The sequence below is a fragment of the Ooceraea biroi genome, chromosome 1, assembly GCF_003672135.1.
Source record: "Ooceraea biroi isolate clonal line C1 chromosome 1, Obir_v5.4, whole genome shotgun sequence".
NCBI classification, from domain to species: domain Eukaryota; kingdom Metazoa; phylum Arthropoda; class Insecta; order Hymenoptera; family Formicidae; genus Ooceraea; species Ooceraea biroi.
This window is the reverse complement of record NC_039506.1, coordinates 14749799-14771474: the sequence shown is the minus strand read 5'-3', so window position 1 is coordinate 14771474 and position 21676 is coordinate 14749799. Positions and strand designations below refer to the sequence as shown.

General features: G+C 46.3%; 1 protein-coding gene and 1 long non-coding RNA gene across 2 annotated transcripts in view; both read right to left on the bottom strand.

Annotated features, from left to right (window-relative positions):
- The window catches only part of LOC105281461 (neurotrimin), a 181716-nt gene that overhangs the window by 119893 nt on the left and 40147 nt on the right, over positions 1-21676 (bottom strand). The gene's annotated exons all lie outside the window — the stretch shown is intronic.
- Positions 365-9031, bottom strand: LOC109611085. The gene is made up of 2 exons (XR_003407257.1): positions 2635-9031; positions 365-1619 (listed from the first exon to the last, which is right to left on the bottom strand). It is a non-coding gene; the product is annotated as an uncharacterized LOC109611085 (long non-coding RNA).

The following is a 21676-nucleotide window of genomic DNA, read 5'->3' as shown; positions in this document are numbered from 1 at the left end:
GCCTCCCGCATCCCTCTCGCTGACGCGCATCGTGAAAATCCCGTGTGAAAAGCGAACTTTATCGCCGGAAGCTGCGCGGGCGTTCTACAAGTGTTTCTGCTTAGCCAAGGTTGACGACCTGCTCATTTTGAACGCTTAATCCCTTCGAAGCCGCGGTGCAGGAACGTATGGGATAATCTGGGAGACGTCGGGACACAGACGTTTCGTGGGATGTGTGATTGATCGACTTCCTCCGATGCTCGATTCTTAAACCATCATCGATTTTCACCTTACGGCGTTTCTCTTCCGCCGTGCCGTGATGTATCATTTATGCGGCTGATATCTGTATGAACGTCAAGATATTCTTGCATCAAAATTATATTTCTTGGAAATGGACATGCATTAAAGATGAAGAGACTAAAAATTAGAAAGCAAGAGTATTCCTATATCTCTTTAATTGAGTTTTATTTATTTTTCATACAATTTGTGTCTTTTATTATTTTGATAGAATATTTACACATTTACGCTGCACAAACAACATATGCAATATATTCAATTATTCTCCCTATAATTTATTGATGACAGATTTAATAATATTATATAATTAATATTAACATAGTATATAATCAATATTAACATAGTTAATAATAACATAATTAATAATAATACTTGGAATTGGAGTGTGTCGGATATTGGCATTTAACGCCTTGACTACTGCTTAATATGCGCGCAACCCCAATTCACAATCAGACTCAGACAGCTAAAATCGTTTTGTCAATACGCGTTATGAAAATAGAGGTTCAAATTCAGACAGGCTACGCAACGACGAGTGGAAGGTAGGGCCGATTAATCGCTGCGGACGGTTCGACATGAGCGACGTCTGTCTTGCTGGCAAACTGATCACCGATTACGGAAGAGTTCTCCTCTCATTAAGAGGCTAGAACGCCTGGGTACGCAGGTATCCGGGCGTACCATTGTCGTCTGCGAGTCGCGCAGAAGACGACGGTGGCAGGCACAAAGATGACGACAACGACGACGAGCAGGATGAACGAGATGGGGGATGACGTCGACGACGACGACGACGACAGGGACCACGCCAAATCAAATATGTCATTTATATCTGATGAGCGCCGTAATGAAGTCGTTATTTGCCTGCGAGCGAAATGCTGAAAATGCAAATTGAGAGATGGGTGTTCGCGTCGTGCGACGCGCAATCCCCCGCGCTCTCCTTTCTTTGTCATTATATTTTCCTTGAAGCGTGAGCAACGCGCCCCACTGAGGAACCACCGTCATTTTCCCTCGCTTTCCCTTCCTCCTTTTCTCTTTCCCTCGTCATGCCCTCAGTTAGCCTCCGTAATTTCGCGTAACGGCACTGACGCAGCGTTTCCCGCTCCGCAAACTTATTCCCGATTTTCTAAATTGTTACTCCGACGCAACGCGAAGTCCATCCGGCGATGGACACGACAAGTGATAAACTGAGAGCGATCGTAATGTCGTTGTTACGTCCCGAGTGTCCGTGATTATAACTGCAGGGATGTTTAAATACGATGATACTTCCCGAGGATCGCGAAGCTAATTGTTTTCTGAGGCGAGGGAAAGAAATCCCGTCGACTCTTCTCGTGATCGAATTACTGTCGGGTCTGAAAGCTCAAAAATATCCTCTCCGGTTGAATTTAATTGATCGAGCAACTCTAAATATTCGTGGGAGCAGATTTCGCAATTGTAAAACGGCGCGTACCCAGCAAGGTCTCTATCGCAAATTACGCACGTAGGAACGTGTCGTCTCAACCCCACTATTAAATCGTGTTTTGATAGCAAAGTATAGTTTTGTTTTTGTGAAGGAAAAATTCTATTAACGAAGCAAATGGTACAAAATAGAGAACGGTCTATAGGTCGGAGATACGCCGTATATCTCATGCACGCCACCACGCCGGATCGCCGTTGATACTCTAGTACTAAATCAGTACGCCGGGAAGGGTTCGATATTCCGCGACACATCACACGTTTGGTTTACGGTTTTATTCCGTTGTGATTAGAACTTGTTTGTACATTAAACTCTTGGATGGGTGGTAACACTGGATATGAACTCGGAATCTCGATTTCTTTACGGTTCAATCCGAACAACTCTCGTAATTTATAAACAACTCGACGAGGATCACCTTTACGGATGTTGCGGTAATCAGGATAATTGTGGTCCAAAGTGAGTTCGCGGGTTACGTACGGAATTTGCTTTGATAATGCTCGGTCGGCTTCTAGATTCGTTAATTTTTGGATGAGAGGAAACGGGTCCTGATTATTTGAGTAAGCAAGTCGGAGATGATAACGGAGCTTCTTTTCTTGGAATCTGCGCCCTTTTTTAGTAGGCATGGGAATGGATTGAATTATATTTATCCGCGGATTCCTGTAGGATTATGGTCGCAAATTAGGGCCACACTCTTCGGCAGCGCCAACTTGAACAACTAGGGCCACACTCTTCGGCAGCGCCAGTTGCAAATCCTCCAGGAAATCAGAATGAACAATTTGAACGAAAACAAGAAATATAGAGAAGAAGCTTCATTAATTTTCAGTAACTGTTCCTTTAAAGTAAAGTTATTTATTGATACTATATGAGTGTGATGATCGGGTTCGGAAACGCAGTGTCGCAAATAAATCTACCTTGTCGTGGCTCTGGAGTGAGAGCAGTCGCCACAGATTCGCTAACACTAGATGCTCGGAATTTATTCTTAAACGTAGAGATCAGACTCGACACCCAAGATTACGAAAACGCTTAATGAAATTGATTACTTATTGCTGCACTTATGACTGACTTCCCTGGCCTTCTGCAGGCCCTTTTATATGGTGGACGAAGAGGCGGGTGGTTGAAAATATCGATGGTGGGACTGATTTTCCACCAATAATGTTTAGGAAAATCGGGCCCGCGTCTTCGTCTCGACGGTTATCTCGGTTCTGTGGAGGGAGGCCCTTCGCGTAAACATCCCCGTACAGAACCTTAATACCTAAGTTAATTAATTACGTAGTTCGCCTTATGATTATAATATTTTCCTCTCGGTATTAATTTCCTGATTGCAAAATGGATCTTCTGGGATTTTGAATGGTTGTTGTATCTGTTTTTAATCCAAAGATATGTGTATTAAAAGAAATAATGCTTATTTTGAAGGCTGTAATCGTATTAAATTCCGTCTATATGATCATTTGCATTCAGGAAAATAATAATATAAAGTTTCCTAAATTATAAAATCGCTATATATATATATAATATGATATTATATATATATTTTAAGGTTTTAGAACGTGCTAGAAGGTTCTAGAAAGATGCTGGTATGCGCGGATGTTTATACTATTTATTGCCGGGCTCGCGATAACGCCCGCTACGGCTAGCAGGCTTGCCTGCCGGAGCCTTCGAAGATCGTTCGAGAACCTTCCATCCGATGAAGGGTTACTGACGTAACAGTCGTGAACAGGTGACGGCACTGCGAGATGAGAGTTTCACTATCCCTCCGTGCGATTGTAGATATTTCAAGGGACAGTTTGTCCCGTGTTAGGAAATGAAGACGGATGAATATTCGACTGATTAGATCAACCGAATCCCAATATCTATCAATCGATTTCTTGATTGAAATAGTCTCATCAGTAACATTCATTGTGCCAAGGAGCCGAGTGTTTCCACATTTATTTCTCCACATTTATTTATTTATGGATAGAAATGAAATATATGAAACTCGTAAAGAATATTAAACATTATTAGCAAACTTTTCTACATCGCGATTAAAATACCTATCTGAAAATTAAAAAATCTTTTAATTATGTCTAAAATATATAAATGTATATATATGTATATTTTGTCTCATGTATTTATTGCCTTTACACTAATATCAAGAAGAAGCACGTATGACCATCATCATCTCGTCTCCATTTCTCCTGAGCATCGCGCGGCGAAAACGGGCGTCTACCACTCGCGCGATCGATATTTCAACAGGCGGGTCGTTTACATTCAACTTATGAGTGGCCACTCGTTCATCCCCTTGTCGTAGACGGTCGAGCGACATGAATATTGTAGCGATTATTAAAACCGCCAGATGCGCTTTTCAACGGTTCTCTTCCTCTCGCGCTAAGGGGACATCGTTCCTCTTTAATTGTGAACATCGCTCGACCGTCGGCTAACTTTTCATAATTCCGGATGCGCGTTATACCAGCCGTACGGTTAATTAATTTCACATCCACGTCGTATTCTAATGTAACATCTTTCACTTTTATATATTTTAACCATTTTATTTCGTTCAAATATCCGATAGAATTTTAGTTTCGAGCTATCAATAGCTCTTTTGTGGAGATCTGAATGTTATTCCATCAACGTGCAACGAATATCGAGACTGATACATCGATTATTCCAACGGAGAGAGCGCTCGTGCTAGAAAAGAATGATGAATGATAGAAGGTTACGCGAATTATAGGGTAGCGCAACCACAAAAGCGGCGTACTTCGACGTTAGTTACAAAGGTGGAGATCGGCTTCTTTTCCTTGACAAAAGTTTGATTGAGCATCACTTTTTCATAACTTTTTAATAATCGGTTTTGAATACCTTTTACGTAACTTACTCTTACATTAGAATTTCGTTAAAACAAGTTGCGCCGAAAATCAAATGAAGAGCAAAGTTTTACGATTTGTCGCCGTCTTTGGAACTCAATTTGTCTCTTTAGATGCTTTATTCTTTACCTGCACAATCAGTACGAATTCCGATAAAGTTTCAATTGCAATTATGCGTAACTCTCTTTTCGCACGTCTTGCACTTGCATTTAAACATATATATCTCAAGATATCCCCAAGAGCAGCAGAATGCGAAAATCACTGTAAAAAGATAACCAACAACGCTCAATGGACGTTCGTGAAAATTGATAAGTAACTCGAGCAAGCTGTTAATCGTGGAAGTCACTCGATCCGATAGAGCGATTCAGTCAAGTCGGCGCGCGAACAATTTCATCGAACGTAATCAGCTAATTGACGGCTAATGGTCTCTTTCGAGCGGAACCGATTCCGCGCGAGGCGCGAGGCAACGTCGGAGCGGACAAGCCGCGCGTGAGAGAACTCGGCGTCGTTAGTAGCGGCGATTATTGCCTCGACTCAACAACGCGCTGCTAACACCCCTCGTCTATACCTGCAGGCCCGTACAGCTCGATTCGTCGTGATTCGTCGTTACTTGCACGACGTGCTCCCTAAAGTCATTTCACCTCTGCTCGCTCGCCCTTCTCGAGACCCGGTTCTCGCCAATTATTGACGTCGGCAGCGACCGCAGCACGTAGCCGCTCGCCGTGGCGGAGCGTCCCGCGTGAATTTCGCGCAAGTTGGAGCCGTACTTTAAGTTTTGACGAGTACGAAGCGCGCGCGAGCGAACGAACGCCCGCGCACGCATCACCTGAGCCTGCCCATCTGTAAACAAGATTTATCAGCGGAAACGTTTTAGCGAAACTTTCCCTCCCACGAGTAAAACCGATGCCTGACCGAGCGCCTTTGCCTCAACCACCCTCCCTCGCCAATCCGCCTCCCGTCCCCGCTGCCGCCGCCGCTGCCGCTGCTGGCGGCCGGGGATGCTTCTCGATAGGAAATATTTCACTTCGACGAACACCGGGGGGATATACGTAATTCCCAATGCATTTTATCCCGCATTCGCTGTACCAGCGAGAGGTCACGTTCGCGTTCCGTGCCGGCCGGGCCGACGGGGGATTCAGATTTGTGGCGAAAGAATAGGCGGCAGGGGCGGAGAGGGTGTAATGAATGGAGGGCGGGATAGAGCAGAGATTTCGGGTTAAGAGCGCCCTCTGTATATACTCTTTTGCCGTTCGCTCTTTACCGCCCGCGTGCCCCGCAATAATCCCTTCTTTTTTCCGCCACCGCGTGCACCATCGCCGCCGTGCGCGGCACAGTGGTCATAAGAATTATTATCGGCATGATATACGATCTCTGTACGCGCGGCAGAAGCACTCGGAGGCTGATACAATACGATACAGTGCAAAGATCGGAATACCATATGCGTGAAACTCCCCGGCCCGGTGATGTACGACCTCCCTTTTAATCACGGACGGTCACGGTTCCGCGCCGATCTCGGTCGAAATTAATTTCCCGCGTTTCTCCAGCGTTTGGAAAAAAAAGTAGAAGCTTACTTCGGCCGATCTCGATGGGTTAAGACCGCGCGCGGCAGGCAGAGATTTATCCCTGCGAATTAAAGCGAAAGCGGATGCATCTATCCCGTGTCCCGGTCGCAGTAATGCAGTCCGCGTTACATCGAGCGGACGACGATTCACGTAATTCCTTTTACGCGATAAGCCGCGGCGTTTCGAGCGTTTCTCGTTCAACGAAAAACCTACGACACAACGACGATCCGCACAGGAAAGCGCGATCGTTCTTGTGTTTCGGTCTTACTCTCTGTCTCGCGCTCGAATCGGTTAACCGGGGTCCAAAGTCTTTATTTGTGTTCTTGACAAGCCAGGGGTGGAGGGTTGCGCCGGAGGGACCGCGCTGGCTCTTTGGAAGTTGAGGTATTTACGATCGTGTACCCTGGGCGTATACAGAGTCACGGGGAAACGGGAGCGGAAGGATTTGCGAGTAATTAGTAGAATGCAATTAGTTAATGGTCATGAGGGAGACAGCGGGGCGGGAAAGGAGGAGCAAGCGATGGTTTTAGACCCTATAATCCTTCCGCTTTCGCGTCTCTGTTTTGCAACTCCGGGCCGGGGGAAGTCGGAAATTTGAAACGGTCGGGGCGGCTGGCAATTATAATTTCACATATATAAGCACGTTGAAGTTATCGTGCTTTATAAAAGATTGAAAATGTAAGCAAACACGCGGATTATCCGCTGCATCCAGAGAGGAGCTTTAACGTATTATGATTTACGGAAGCGCTACGTAGATGCATTCGGTTTTTCCATCCCGGCCCGAGCCGTCGTATCTTTTACACCGATCGTGCACACACATCGCGGTAAAATGGACATAATATCATTAAGGCGATACGCGTACATATTTTAGCCGAGTTTAACCAAGTTAGCCATTCCTGTGCGCGCCGCGAAAATTATCAAATAAACGCCGCGCGTTCGTAAAAGGTCATTTTATCATTTATACAGATGCATCGGTGCCAAGTCGCATGCATAATCCAGCAATCCAGTTTGAAACGCGAGTTGGCTCTTTATGCGAACTACCACAACGTCTGTGCATAATCTGGAGCGCGCGATGAAAATAAATTTCGCGATAACTCGCGCTGCGGATAATCGAACGATTCGATAAACGGGAGAAGCGGCGTAAAGCCGCGCCGAGATGGGAATCCAGCGACGATCCGGCGACTCCGCTTTTTTAAGACACTATCCAGACGCTATTCCACCCCTCGGCGACGGCACCTCTGCCGATCGATCCTTTCGCGTTTCTCTCTCCCTGGTATGTAAAAAATGGCATGTAAAAAATCAGCTTATGAAAGAATCCCATTGGGCGAACCTTTCAATCGTGCCCGATGTTCATTGCCAGTGTCGGCTTTACGTCGACGGGCATTGTTAATGGATCGTGCAATTAAATCGCGGGACGCCGCGAGAATCAAGCGCTGAACATTCCCGGGCGAAAAACGGAGAGAGCCCGTACAATGCCGATCCGCGTCGTGGCCGGCGTAGTGATAAAGTTATAACAGCCCCTTTCGACGGGGTGACGCCGCGGAAACGCGAGCAACAACCTCCGTCCGCAATAAAGTTTAACGTGGCGCTCTCATTTTATTGCGCGCTCGCCACGGATATAGTGTATATATTATATATATATCTGCTTATACACGTACATATACAGCTACGGACTGCAGAGATAGAAAATGGTCACCTTTTATCAGTCTGCGCGGCAAGGCGACTTCGAGCGTTAAAATACTCCGGCGAAGAAGCTTCCAATCCGGAACCGCGGCTACATCGCGGAACAAACCGAGTTGGTATATTATGACTTGGACCATGGCACATCATCGTCGTCGTCGTTATGTTCCAATGCTCGTTCGCGAAGTGAGACTCGTATCGACATGGAACGACGTCCAGCGAGACGTGTTTCCTATTTCATTGAATTCAAATGGACGCGTGATAGACGTGATGTACAAATTAGGAAGATACGAGTCTCCTGAATTGATCATAAGTTAGATAAGCGCATTTACGAACAGATCAAACTCGCGAGCATATCAAGTATTTATTGTTAATCGGATTTGTTCCCGAGTGGGACCAAGCATGTAATTGAGAGAACAGTAGGATATATAGAAGATTCCACTGAATCTCTAATGGCAAGATTGTGTCAGTATGTATTAATGATTTTTAGCAATGCATAACTGATATGCCATGAATTATACATAAGTATATCGAAATAATGGGTTTGGAAATGCCGTTTAAATATGGATAATACATCAAATATGCAACGGTGAATTAAAATAGGATTATTAGCATATTAAAGAAGTAAACTTCTTCGGCTCACATAGTATATAAGTAGTAAAGTTGATACATCGTTTTCGCTATATTTATTCTGCACTGCTCCATCGACTTTATTAATCAGATCATATCGATAACGCTCGGTATATGAGAAACCTATGCTAATTATGTTAAAATTTTCCATTTAATTCTCTGTTAATCTCGTAATATATTTATCGAAAAAAAAAGGTTTAATAAATGCCTCCTGCTCTTTTTCTAATATTAATTCATATCACAAGTAGAAGTATAATGAATCTGAAGTATAATGAATTTGACATCGGGTCTATCTTTCTCTCACTTTGCACATTTGATTGATTAAAATACTAATTCACATACGACAGCTTTTAAAAATTTTTAAACACAGATTTATAACTCCGGAAATGATGTTTATTAAACTCGATCATACTTTGAAATACGTGAAGTATTTCAGTTTTTTAAAGCAGTGGAAAATGAAGCAGAGATCCAAACATGTCAATCTGATATATTTTTATCACCGATGTAACTTTATACATCCGTTTGCTAATAAGACCGTGCGATATCTTTGGAAAAGTCGAGCGGGAAAATTATCCGTGAGATACTGGAGCGCACGTATGTGTGATGTAGCGCGCGTTTCATCGATCCTTTCGAAACCACATAAATTACGCCTGCACCTCGCGCACCTCCGTCCGTGCGGAGGCGCGACGGATCGGGCCGGGCCCGCCACGGACCGCGAACCACCGGCTGGACCAGGATTCTCCTACCCCGGTTAGGAAATTGGCGTTGACCCGTAACCTTGTTAAAGCTCGTCTGGTACCGGCGGGCAGGGCAGCATCTCCGCGCTTAGAATTTCTTTCGGCCGTGAGAAGACCGTGAAATCCACCCCAGCCTTGTTTTATTTTTGTTTCCTGCCTCTCCCCCTCGTCCCGCTTTTCTCCTCCGGCCATTTCACCCTCGTCGCCCCCACATCTCCCACCCATGCCCGTCTTTCGTCTGCTCTTGCTCGCCGCACGACTCTCCGCTGGAAAGAGATCCGGTTATATGCGGGCGAAACATCCTCGTTTCTGGCGAGGCTGGCAGCCCCGAGGTGGAGGAAGCCATCGAGATAAGTAAACGGTCGCGACCGCGCAGTGCAATTCTTTAAACGCCGCTGCAGCTGCGGTACCCGGGGTCCGGGGCAGGATATTTCTCATGAATGTTTCAAACGAAATTGCGGATCTAACCCCACGGCGGGGCTAAATCATTTGAGGGCCTTCGCGCGCCACTTCGCCCCCACCGACCTCCGACCGTCTTTTCTTGCTCGCCCTCGCCGCGCGCGAGCACGGCTTCCGCCGCTTCCTTTTCCGACCCTCGTCTCTCTTGCTCCTTCTCTCACCCCGCGATCCTTCCACCTATTTACCCTCGCGTTCGTTCTTGCTCCGTTTTTCTTACTGGCCGGTTACCATATCGTTCCTCCGCTTTCGCTACTCCTTCCGCGCGCGCGCATTCCCTTCGCGTTCTTCACAATCTCACTCTTGCTCACTGCTTTCTTTGCCGTTTTTCCCGCGATCCTTCGTCACCTTCTTCGCTCTCGCTCCTGTCAGGACACGTCACGATCCCCTGTTACGGATTCCCTTCGTGAGGAATGCGGGAACCATCGTCACCACCGAACAACATAGTTACGAACCTGGCGCCGCCACTCTGAATGGCCATCTATAATGCATGGCTCGCTTTACTCGAGATTTTTTATCCTCCGGCTCGACTCTCGCGCGCCCGGTATTGGAGCGAAAGGAATAATGAATTTTTAAACATTCGGCTCCGGTACGCGTTTTATACGCGCGCCGGCTGCGTAGGTATCGATCTGCGGCGAAAATGACGTTGTCTTCTCGCTCATCAGCGACGATCTTTTATCACTTCTGCGTAATCGTGTGGTCCCACGGAGGTTCACCGGTCATTCCCGCGATCGGCCACGCGTGATACAGTCGCGGAAGCGGTGAATTTTAATAGAGTGGCGGCGCGGCGAGGCCGGATGGTTAACGTTGCATAATACGCCGATAAATTAATAGGCGGCCACACGCGCCGTATTAACGGTCAGTGATGCGTGATACATCGTCATTGTACGGTGTGCCGTGTCGCGCTGAAACTCTTTTGAATGGTTTATAACTGTGCATTATACGCACGGAAACGCGCCCGCTGCGACACAATGGCGCGCGCTCGGCTATGCACGCTCGCGCAATAAGTTGACGAACTCTGTCGAAAAATTCGGTCATTCGGTCCCACGATGTATATCCTTGGGTATATCCCCGAGATTGATGGGGATTGACCGATCTGGCTTTGCAGCAATGCCCGTTGCATTAATTTTATGTCCATATTTAATGCATATTATTTTAATGAGACAATGACGTTTACTCTAGAGGTTATTGATTAAATCCACTCTCATTAAAGCTAACGTATGCAGCAAGCTATTATAATTCGTATGCATGCGGATAAAATTATAACGCATATTAAATTGTACATGTACGTGCACTGCATTATTACAATTGTAATGTTGCGACGAAACTGTGTTACGGAAAAGATGGATCAATTGAAAAGGTCATCATCTTATACATCATTAAATAACAATTAAATATGAATGCTGTTTGAACGGGAATATTATTATTCTATTGGAAATAATAATAGAAATATTATTATTTCTATTATTATTAAAATTTGTCTCTCTTTGATGGAAATAATATTTCACGATATTAAGATAATTTATTATTATGACATTCAGAAAATCCTTAAAAAGTAATCCTACATAAAGCTCGGTTGAACTTAAGAAAAGTATTATTTGACAAATTTGAGGCTTAAAGAAATCTCAGTGGATTAAACTCGAGGGATGCAGATGTATAACAATATTTCATTCAGCAGTTTTCCTCCGAGCAAACTTTATTTAACCGAGTCCCAGGGAGATTCTAATTAGCAAGACGTTCACAAGACGTCGGGGGTTCAACAGTTCCGAGGAAAAGTAGTATCGAATCAAATCCTTGCTGGGGCAGAAAGCTATTTCCACATTTATCAGAGTGAACTGTAAACTTCAGTGTGATCGTGAAAGCGAGCGTTGTCCGTTTCACGCGCTGATAACGCGATCTTATTCCGAGCGAGAAGTAACGCTGCTATCGCGAGAATGCATTCAGAACCGACACGCGCAAAAATAATGCCGGTCTGAATATTTTATATCACGATTACGCAAGAACATCGCGATAAACGATATTAACAGTATATCTGCCACCTGCGCGCCATGAAGAAGTCGGACAATTTTAATCGTAACACGCGTGAGATAAGCATTTAATATAATAATATTCTGTTACTTTCGTAGATTTCAGAAGAAATTTTATAGAATTAAAAATATAACATAAAAATATAAAATTAAAATATTAAATTCGCCGACTCCCTCTGAGGAAATTCTCTTTCGAAGATGTCGATTTCGTCAAAACTGATATTCCACTCGTCCTCGTTTCGAGAACGTCATGCATCGGGAGCGACATTCCCTTTATCGGTTCAGAACGCACGCGTATGATGCTTCGGTGAAATTAAACAGCCGCGACACAGCGTTAATTAGAGACGAGTCAATTAAATAATGCAAACCGGCCGCGACTAGGGCGGCGGATTGAATCCAAGTTGCCGCTAACGAGGCGAACCGGCGCGGGCGTTGCGGTGCGCTCGAAAATACGTAATGCGAGTTATATCCGGATATACGAAGCGTTGTCCAGTTGCATGGAATGGAGATCCACGAACGCGGATGGAATAAAACGTGAACGACAGAGAGCGGAATCGAGAGAAAGAGACAGGAATGAAGTACCACTTCTCGTACTGTACTCTGTGCGAGTCATCCCCGAGCAGACACGCGAAAAAGAGAAACTGGCGACATTTTCCGGCGTTCCATGAGCGGCAGCTGCTCCCTTAACGAACGTTAAGTTAAGTAAGAGCGTTAACCCCCGCGTCTCGCGGTAAAAACCGCGTGCGAACCGTCCGCAGCTGCGGCAGGGTCGCGGGTACTTTAGGTAACTTTCCCGCTAATGCTCATCCACGGGCGAAAGAAGCTCGCCGTCGTGAGCGCTCGCGCGCGCCAGTCCGTAAGAGAAATGACCGGCCGAAGAATTCCATTAAAATACATTAGATCCCGAGCACGCCCGACGTGCCCTGTACTTCGGCGCGATTCCTAATGGAGTTTCCGTCCGGATGATATCTCCAGGTGCTGCCCGATCGTGTCCAAAATGTACGTTTGTGACGTGTGTCGGACCATCGAACCTCGGGAAATTGCGTGCGAAGGCATTTGGTATGTTCACAGCGATGTGCTTCCTATTGATTGGATTAATAGGAATTCTGTTAGTCCTATTAATGTCTATTATATGTTTATACCGCATTCTGTCATGCGGAAAACGTGCCGCATGCACATACGCTGCATATGTCAGAACGCTCTCACACCCTCCCCCTGCACACGGTAATCATAAATTATGAATAGGACAATAAAACGGAAGAAGAACGATATGGGGTAATTGGCTGCGCCGCTAAATTAATTTAGACATCAGCTCGTTAACGATTTATCTGCTGACAAATGAAATTATAACAAGCTAGTTTATAGCGGAATGAAAACGCTGCGGCATACGCGAGATACAGGTACGTGTTAGGCCGGCGTTAGAAACCCGTTAACACGAAATGAAACCGCGTTTTATATAGCGAAATAACAACGTGGGGATGTTTTTAGATTGAGGCCAGAGAGGATTCTGATCTTATCGATTCGAGAGGATACTTAAAACGCGTTTATCGCTCGTGAGAGGAAGACCTTGATCCCGCGGAAAGGCTCTCGCCTCTCCAACGGAAGATGCCGGATACCTACTAAGGAGAAGATAAAGGAGAATCCGTACAAGACTCAATTCGATCTTTGCCATTGTAGATGCGCGAGATTGCGAGACGGGAATCCACAAGATTAAATCGGCCCGACGATTGTATTTCCGGGAACGTGACTATTGTGGCAGTCTTACGGGAGATCGCGCGCGCGTTCTCTACGTGAACAAGGGCCGGGGAGGATGCGAAGCTGCACCGACGAGGTCCTACGAGCGTGTTAAACAACTCGCGCACAATTTGCACATGCAACCCCAGGAGTTTACACTGGGGTGAACCCTCGACGATAATGCGCTTCTACGGTGTTAGCTTCGAGGGCACGGACGGGAGCGGACAGTAGCCGACTACGGGATTTTTCCCACAATGCTCGAGAGAGAAAGAGAGACAGAGAGGAGGGAAGGCGGGAAAATCGATAGCAGCTACGCAGTGGACGACCATCATGTTCTATGCCACTGAAGCGAAAGCGTTTACTGAAGATCAATTACTGAGAAATTTTATCGACCCACATCTATCGGCGGAAAGCGATCGTATGACTATGTGCAGAACTTTTCCGAAAAAATTTTTCGATAATTTCATAAATTTCCTTGAATGGTCAATGTTCGGTGTGCAACATTTATATAAGGAGAAAAAAAAGGTAAAGACAATTTGTCTGAAATTTAATTACTCGCTCGAATATACGAAATTTCACTTGACAAAAGTGTAATAATTAGAGTAAACGGAAATATCGCGTAGAAATAAACGGATATGAATGGAAATGTGAAACTAAAAGTGAACAATATAATAATAGAATAAAGAGACTTATACAGAGAGAACGATTTTTCCTCGTTGAATCGTGCCGCGTTTTTTGATCCGCGAAACTTTGGCAAAGCGCAGCGATTCTGCCATCCTCGCGCTTAACGATTGCGCAACGTCTACGCAGCGCATTTTCCAAGCCGCGTTCGTTTAGCGCAGGGCAATCTCAAAAGTTTACATTACGCGAAGTACCTTCAATGATGCGAATTTTCGAAACTTTCCAATCTTTCTTTTAGCGAGGGCGACAAACTTTATTCCATTACCGGGGACCGGAAAGGGCGCGTAAAGTTTCCTCTCAAGATCGCGCGTAACGAATTGCGTTTCAGAACAAATAAACACGTGCCAATCGGAACGGGTGGAATTTTACCGCATTGCATCATGAAAACCGCCGTTTCTCTCGATCAATCAAATCGTCAAGGATCATTGCGCGAAGCGTGCGCTCATTTACCGTTTGTGCACACGCAAACTATCAGGACCGGTGGGCGTTTACGTTAACGCGCGCAAATGTTGGGCAAAATTGAAATCGATCCTGCGCGAAGCGGAAACGCGACCGCTTTTTTTTACCGCGGTGCACCACGTATTGGCGAGGTAATTATGATGAATTGCGGGTTGTTAAACGCAGCGGGCGCGCGCAGTATCGAGCGATTAATCACGGGTCATGTCGTGACGTATCTGGCGTGCCGAGAGCATCGCGAGAGCACACTCGTGTGGAGAAAACGCATGCTCCTAGCTCGGCGATCCATTATCCTGGCCGATTCCTTGGCAGAGTCTGGATCGGCGAGGCGACATCGCGACGTATCGGTCGCCAACGCGTGCAATCAGGGTTGTATTGGGGTGATTCGCACGGCAATAACTCGACGGTCAAGGAATAATGACGCTGGCCGAAACGGAAAAGATCCCTCTCGAGGATCCGGCGAGATTAAATCGGCGCGCGGCAATCGTGTTTGCGCGGACGTGACTGTGGATCATCAGTTAACTTGCCCGCGGCCGAACCCCCGACCGCCTCGCGGTCGATACCCCTCTAAATAAATAGGGAGGGTTTGGGTCACGGCCATTAAACGAATTAGCTACATTTGATTTTATTGGCTTGACCCTCTTCCGCTCCGCCCGCACGTCGATGCTATTCTACGATTCGCTTCTCTTGCTCCAGGCAGAGCCGCACGCGAGACGAGAAAGGGTGAGGAAGAAACGGGGAAACGAAAGCGCATCGCGATCGAGATCGGCGATCGCGTTTTTACGCGACGAACGTGATATCGTTAGCAGCTTGCAAAGAGCGACTTGAATGCGGAACATCCGCGCTATCCGTGTATACGCCAAATATTTTGCCAGCATGATAACGCGTGCTCTTTTTCTCGCTTCTTTTATTATACCTCTCTTGAATCTTTTCGAACGCGAGAATGTTCGCGACCTAATTTCCCGCTCGCTTTTTCCGTGTTTTGTAGCGCGCGAGATTCCGTGTAAGCGGCCATTCATAAATTAAGAGCTGTTTGCAGAACGTCAAGCGCAGCATTGCCGCGTATGATTGATTTAAGAGACGCGATAAATGCAGACGCCACCGCTTTTGCAGTACATCCATTAAACGAATAAAAATCGAAAGCTTCTCGATCGATTCCTGCCAGGAATCCGCTTTTCCGGATCAGCTCGTCGTCGTTTTGTCCGGCGTTACTGATCCGCGCGAACACACAGTTTCAGAAAAATCACAGACTGGCCAATTTCTTCCTCTGCAAATCGGACGAAGGTCGTTGTCGAGGGTGTAAAGAGGGAGAGAAAAAAAAGAAGATTCGATGTCCCTTCTCATCCAACGCAGGACAGTCCGCCGCAATCGAACTCGCGAGGCGTAAGAACTCGATTTATTCGATAAACGGATTTGCAAACAAGTCGTACTTTCTTGAATTACCTGGACTGGATCGAAATGAGAGCGACGACTTTTTTTTAAAGCCGACGACTTTATGCCTCCGCTCTTTTCCTATTCAATCGTTTAATTTCGTGCATCTGCCTGCAATTTTACGTGAAGATTGATGTGCGTGCCGTGACTACGAATAATAGGAGAACGCGTTTATAAAGTTAGAGCGACCATAGATCTCGAACATTATTATCGTTAAGGTTATTGAGCAGCCGGTCTCATCATGCATAATGTAATAAATATAAAAATAAGTTCTTATGGAGCATAAGCCTCGTAAACCTAAATAGAGACGTGCTTACAGTTTGGTCTAAAGATAGGTGCACGAATTGCTGATACGGTCGCGCGTTTCTCGTTATAGAAAAAACCGTATTACAGGAAGATTCACTAAGATATTTTAACGAATATCGCATTCTCTGCGTAATTAAAACGTACGATAACGTAACGATAATCGTATCGCGAGCTCCGTAATTGGGGAACGCGGAATTGCCGTATAAATTACTCAGGCGATACCAGATAAGTACCGAATACCCTTCTAAACCGGATATAGAATTTTCATTGGATCGTTCCGAAAATTGCGTAACGGCCGCGATATTTCCACGGTCTAAGGAATCACCTCGTAAGGATAAAGAGAGGTTTAGGCGCCTTGAGCTTGAGAGGTGGAGCTACCCGATCGGGCTTAACAGTGTCATCTTTTATTCATTGTGGTTGCTCACTGTGTAGCTTGACGACTGCGTGAGCAGAGTTTATACACGCTCTAGTTAAAGTTCTAACAGCCTGCGGTCCGCGGATCGATCTGTTGAATCTTCTCCCTCGACCGACCGCACGCGCGAAAAGAAGGCAGGCTGGCCTGCCCTTTGTTAACGGACGACGTCGTTACTCTCGTTGCGCGGCCGGAAAACTGCGCCTCCCTCTCAACCTCCCTTGTCCGAATTAAGCCGGGTCGGGTCACGGGGCAACCGACGAGCTTGTCAAGTGCCTGACCCGTGAAATATGTATCCGTATCTCTATGACGACCGGCGAAGAAATCAAAGAGAAACGCGGAGACGACGTTATGTTTTGTCAGTGGTATTATTCATTACGATGATATTATTCGGGACGACGTATTTGCAATATCCTCTCGTTCGTTCGTCTCGAAATGTCGGGAGGAAGTTCGTGATTGATCCTGTCGAAGCACCGGATGAATTTCAACGACCGATAAATCTCAAGTCTGAATTCATCTGGATTCTAAAGATTCAAAACGCGAATCCTGGCCCTCGCGCGGTTACGCATGTCGGTCATTGAATGTTGAATCGTATACTAAAACGGAGGTTGTTTTATCAAAATGCAGAATCATAGCGTCATGGAAATTTAATAAGAACGGAATTAATGCGTAATTGTGTTTTGTTAATAATTCTCTGATTATGACTAATTAACTAGCTTAGCCGAGTTCCCCAATTCACGCGATCAATAAACGAACAGCTATCGCGCGCGTATTATTCCTGCTGCGATGATCCAATCGGCGGATCGCAACGACGCTACCGGTCGAAAAAAGGAGAAAATCACCACGCCAGATGCGGGGACACGATTCACTTTCTCCGCTCGCGACACCCGTGAGGAGCAGCGTCGATTCGCGCGACGTCGGCATCGATGCAAATCGCACCTTTAATAAATGCAGATCGATGTTTCCGTTCCGGTGGAAAGGCGGGGTAGGTCGGCTCTGTAAGTGCGCGCTTAAGTCGCGCGCCACGCCTTAATCAGTTCTGATAGAGCACGGGGTTAAAACCGAGGGAAGCAGAAGAGAAAAAGGGTAGCGAGGGGAGAACTTAATTGCAGAAGAGAAAAGAACGCGGCCTTCGTTGCGCTTCCACTTCCATTTGCCGCCGAGACAGAAATATCCGTCCGTGCGAATCGCCGTCCCGAGTTCGTCGCGCGGATCCGCGCGGATTTCGCGGCCGACTTTCTCAGCGAGATCGCGTGCCTCACCGTAATAAGCGGTTCTCCACCGGTTATGCTACGATAACGTAAATATCGGGGAGGATAAACGCGTCGCTCGACAAGTCGCGAGACTAACGGAATTCTTGGCGAAGGGATGAGAAGAGGACAAGAGGATCTCTGCGCGCGTGGGTATTTTCTACCCGCGCGACTTGTCGACTCGGCTTTCCGTCTCGAGGGTCGTTGCGACCCTCGCGGCTGATTCTACCATTGCGCGAGCGATCGGTCACGCGATTCACGTCATCGTACCACCCCGAGCTACTATCCGCCGAATCCGCGCATTTGCAATTTGGAAGCGGATACGAGCGAGTGTTGACTCTCTCGCAGTGCCTCGAACAGGCAACAGGCTGCGAGAGAGAAAAAGGGAAACAGAGAGCTCCGCTCCGTTGCACACTAATGGAATGCGAGAGGAATAACGCGACAAAACTCGACGCGACGGAGCATGGCGAGAGGGAAACTTTAAAAAATTCAAGACCTATTCGCGTGACGCACGACCGAAATATCTGATACTGTTCTTTCGGATATCGTTGCGCCGCTCTCTCTTTCTCTCTCCATCATTTTTTTCATTTTTCGTTACGCATTTCACACGGTGCCGAAGCGTGAACTTTTACCGAAATCACGGTCGGCTGGCAGCCAACGACTTGTCGTTTGAATCAAATCTATGGCAAACTGAACACTGTCCTCTCATCCCCGCCGAAAATTGAATAATGCCCTGCCTATCTCTCGAATGGTGCCATATGCAATTTCACTCCTCCGCGACGGTATTGCGCGAATGTATCCTCGCTTCTGATCGTTCGAAACGTCGCGATAGATCTTGCCTCGCGCATTCAGCTTTAGCACTGCGGTTCCGGAAGTTGCAAAAATAATAAAACAGACTGTGTGTCTTGCCGGTTTTGTGCTCGTACGACCATTGCGGCCGGCTATTGCGGCCGTCTATTGCGGTGTGAGAAAAAAGTCGATGCATCCGGCTGCTCGCTCTTTTCGTGAATCGATTTAAATGGACTTTATTAGCGCGCGACACCCCATTCGCGCGTATCGACGATGGGACACCGTTGTAATGTTCAAGTCACGTTGCAGCTCTTGTAAAAATATCGAGATGTTATCGCGCCCGATCGAATCAGCCGTTATATTTCGCACGATACTTTGCCGCGCGCGTAACACTGTATTTCGCACGCATTATTCGAGCCATCGCGAACGGTGCACTCGCGCGGATTCTGCGGCAGGATTCGGTAGACGGCGGCGAGGATTCCTTTTGGAAATTGTTGCATTTAAGTGGGTTCCCGTGTCGTACTGTACTGTTTCTTTTAATTCAACATATGCGCGCGTTACTCTCGTTTAACTGTAAACTCTCGGGGAGAAGTTCGTGAGTGTGCGTGGAAAATTAAAAACACCTTAGAACGCATTTTGTTTCGGAAATAAAATGGCAGGATGGACAAAGCTAATGTAATTATTTAATACAATGTTTAGTACAATATATGTAAAACTAAAAAATTGCCAGAATATTGAAACACGAAATATATACAAAAAAGCGATCCATAAAAAAAGACGTATACCATTTAGACAGATCGCGAGATAAAGTGGTTATCTTATAAATATATATATTTTTATTATTTGCTGTGATTAAAAGATTATATTATATTAATTATAACGGGGAAACGTTCTCGAATGCGGATATTTTTTATTTATTTGACAGAAAATACGAGATATATGGAGTGCGGGTAAAAGCCGAAGACATCATATTTCGCGCTAGCGTGAGGCTCCATCCATCACCGCGTGCTCGAAATTAAAATTCCCTTTTATTTTACGTTGCGCATCCGACCGACAGATTTTTTTTGACGCCTCTGTCGAAGGAAGACTGGTGAGCGCAAAAATTAGAAAAAGAAAATGAATGTTAATGATTATTATCGTGTCGACTGTCTGCGTTGGTTACACGGTGCGCTCGCTGTTATTACGTAAAGTAATATCACTCAGCATAACGTCGCAGGATCCATCGATCAGTCTGTTTTACGTCGCGGCGGCATTAAGTTGACAAACGATGAACTACTTTAATATTACCTGTCTTGTCTCGCGTGCGCGCTAGGTATCGCGAAGGCGATCACTTTACCTAATGCAAACCAATCAGGAAGTACTTGGAATAATAATAGAAATTTCCCCGGAGATGTGCCGAAAGTGCTGCATCCCCGAACACACGGTCGCAAAATCGATACTCACGTCGGCGGCGCCAGAAACCACAACCGTTGGTTTATCATGATAATCCACCATGAAATTGATTCATTGCCGTGCAATCGCAAAAGCTCGAGATTCGTTAAATTTGTCCGCAAAATGTATCGAACTTCGATTCAAGCTGCAGATTAAATCGCGAAAATTACCACGCGGAAATAGAAAAAGATTTTCAATTTCTTGCATCATGTGTTTCCTTTGGGAAACTAATTAAATTTGGCGAATCTGACTTAAAACTAACTAATTGTTTGAATGTTTAAATAAAGTTTGCCCGCGCTCTAAAAGAGGAATCGTTCTATCTAATCGCAAGCTCAATACATTGTACGATTTTAGCATGCTAATACAATCTACGATCGGAGCAAAGTGAGCCAAATTGCCATCGGTTGTCCGTCGAAGATCGACACTATAATTGATACGCCCACAATTAGACGCTGTAAGCGGCAATTACGAAACGAAATCGCGAGCACGTACGTGCGTCCATCTTCGCGGGTCGCAGTGATGTTCTTTATTAGAGAGCTATTGCAAAAGTCAACACGTCATCGCACGTCCGCGTTACATGTATTATTCATCGCGACACTCGTGTACAAGAGAGCGAGTGGTCTCTCTCGTGACGAGCGCCTGCTCCTGTCGTCGCGGTAACCGAATCTCACCACCGAGCCAGCCGAGAGTGGATTATAATCGGACGTCGATATTTCTCTCTCCTCGCCTCACTCGGATGTGTTCCTCGTGGTACTTCTCCACCTCCTCAATCCTCCATATATACGTATACATATTTATAACGAGACCCGGTCGCGTTTAAAACAGCGGCACATTCAGCGACGAAAAAGAGAAAGAGAGAGAGAGAAAGAGAGCACGCGCGAATTCTTTGATCCGCGCACGTATCCGCCGCGTTACAGGCCGTCGTCAGCCCGCGCTGCGCCGCGCCGTCGTCCAATCAGCGACGACAGGTATATAATATTTTGCACGCTTCGGGCATTTTGCGGGTTCAACCCCCGGCTTCTACCCTCCAGGTCCCGTTCTGCCGTCTCTCGGCAGAACCGCGCCTTTTCCTCCCCTCGGAAAAAAACGCCGACGCGACGAAGTCACGTACGTGGTTTAACGAACGCGCCGTGTTCCGTGTTCCGTGTCGCGCTTATACGCGGCTACGTATTCGTCCACGAGCGAATGTTATTTCGCCTCGTCTGAAAATCGAATCGTGTAACGCGTCGCGCGCGATCCGCCCTTGCTTTCATCTCGCGTTATGCGGCGCGATCATGACGGTCGGTACCGCCGATCGCCGATCTGAGAATCGCCGGTCAGATTCGTATCCGAGGTTAAAACGGTTCTCGTTTCCGGTGCACCTTACCGATAATACCGTCCGCGATAACGCGTGATAACACCAATCTAGCCGAATCGATCGATCAGCCAGCGGAGATTGGCCGCGCCCAAGAAAGTCCGATCGCGATGAAAGAATCACGACATGGAGAGAGAGACTTCCTTGTCCTCGAGCTCGATCTCATAGCGAGAGGAG